This window comes from Prunus avium, chromosome 8 (assembly GCF_965620075.1).
Source record: "Prunus avium chromosome 8, drPruAviu1.hap1.1, whole genome shotgun sequence".
Classification (NCBI taxonomy): Eukaryota; Viridiplantae; Streptophyta; class Magnoliopsida; order Rosales; family Rosaceae; genus Prunus; species Prunus avium.
The window spans coordinates 17169195-17171370 of NC_142291.1; the positions used below are offsets into that span (position 1 = coordinate 17169195).

The 2176-nt window shown below is 38.0% G+C and overlaps 1 non-coding gene across 1 annotated transcript; it reads left to right on the forward strand.

Moving 5' to 3' along the window:
* The first annotated feature begins 659 nt into the window (after positions 1-659).
* On the forward strand, positions 660-766 carry LOC148292295 (small nucleolar RNA R71). The gene has a single exon (XR_015827174.1). It is a non-coding gene; the product is annotated as a small nucleolar RNA R71 (small nucleolar RNA).
* The last annotated feature ends 1410 nt before the right edge of the window (positions 767-2176 follow it).

A 2176-nucleotide genomic window follows, 5' to 3' on the forward strand; every position in this document is an offset into this window, starting at 1 on the left:
GGCTTGGCCATTTCCCAGGCACTCTTTGAGTTATTTCAGCAGCTATTTGGCCTAATTGGACTTCCAATTTGGAGATGGCAGCTTGTGTAGTTTGCTGAAAATTGGATTGGTTGATTGCCATCTGCTTCACTATATCTTCCAATGATGATGATGATTGTTGTGGCCTTTGGAATGAAGGGGGATTTGCTTGATTCTGGGTATTTCTCCATGAAAAGTTTGGATGATTCCTCCAACCTGGATTATAACTTTGAGAGTATGGATCATTTCTTGGACCTTGGTTGTAGGAATTTACCAACTTAGCTTGTTCTTGCACAAATTCTGGATATCCAGCCCCAAGTGGACAAGCTGTGGTAGCATGGTCATGAGATTCACAAATGCTACACACTTCCTTCGGAGGGCTTCTTGAGTTTAATGCAAGAAGAGCATCTAGCTTTTGTTCCAGTTTTGAAATCTGCATACTAGAAGCATCATTAGAACCACTAATAACACGTTTACCTCTTGTATCCGTATGTTGGGTCTCCATTGCTATCTCCTCAAAGAGTTCGTACGTTTCTTCTGGAGTTTTGGTTTTAAAAGAACCACCTGCAAAATTGGTGACTATATTATGACTAGAAGGAGTTAGTCCTTTATAAAACATACGCATTTGAAGCTTCAATGGAATCCCATGATGAGGACATTGGTTGAGCAGCCCATTGAATCTCTCCCATGCTTCACAAAACGATTCATCATCTTGCTGTGCAAATAACAAGATCTTGTCCCTAAGCATGTCGGTCTTTTGCGTGGAGAAGTATTTTTCCAGGAACTTCTTTTGAATGGCAGACCATGTAGTGAGTGAACCAGGCTTCAAAGAATTCAACCAATACTTCGCCTTATCCTTTAAAGTGTATGGAAACACTCTCATTCGAAGTTGATCTTCTGTCACACCTGTCAAGGGAAAAGAACTCACAACATTAAAAATATCCTTTATATGAGTTAATGGATCTTCATTAGGTAAACCATAAAAGGAAGGCAACATATTAAGATGAGAAGATTTAAGCTCATAGTTTCGAGCTACAGTGGGCAGCGAAATGCTTGAAGGAGATGCTGGAATTGTTCGGATATCAAGTTCTCCCATGAACTCAATGGCAGCCATCATTTCTTCTTCTTCTTGGTCTGAACTTGCTTCCGAATTTGAAGGTGAAGAACCAGGAAGTTCAGTGTGGAGAGCAAGACTTGTAAATGTAGCAAGAGCTTGCTCTTTTGCAGTTGACAACTCCCATTCTAGACGATTCTGAATTTCAGAGGTCACTCGTCTGGGTTGCAATGATGGTCCTGCGTTCAAAGATCTAGAACGTTGGAACGAAGACCTCACTTGTTCAAGTAATGGCTTTTTAGACATAAACTACCTGAAACAGAAAATTAGATTAATTAGAAACACTAAAAAGAATAGGGTAACCTTGGGCACATAACCAGGGAAGAACTTTCGTTCAGTCCCCGGCAACGGCGCCAAAATTTGTTGTTAATATTATGTTAACTCGCAATTGTACGGGGCAATTAGTAGTATAGCAAGACAAGTACGAGGTCGTACCCACGAAGACTGAGAAGTTAAAACTAGTTATGTACTTAGATTACCAAATTCAAGAAAGTAGGAGGTTATGTCTAAAACAGAATTTAAAACAAGAGTGGTTGTGATTGTTGAACAAAAGAAGCAAAATGAAATTGCAAACAAAAACAAGTAAACAAATGTAACAAAGAGTGGTTTTAAGAGTTGGAAAACAGATTTTGAGACTAGGGCATTCGAATCACCATAACAATTCAATTCTGGGTTATAAAGATTCAAGTAACAAGTCTAATTCAGATTCAAAGATTGATTCTAGCTAAAGTATGATTAGGCCATGGTGTTTGGTCCTAACCTTGTGTTCCTAATTCCCTAATTTGATCATTTGTTGTCTAACCTAAAATTAAGCATTAGGAACCCATTAAGCATAGAAGAACATTTTAAACAACCAAGTATGTATCTAATCCCTGTTGTCGAATGTCCATACATACTCTTCCTATTCATAGTTCAATTTGAATTAAAGCATGGTGTATACTCTTAATTCAAACCAAGATAGTTAACAAACAAGTTCTAATGGTGATCAATCATTCAAACAAGCATGTTAACTTATAAGCATAATGAATAAGAACATGAATCATG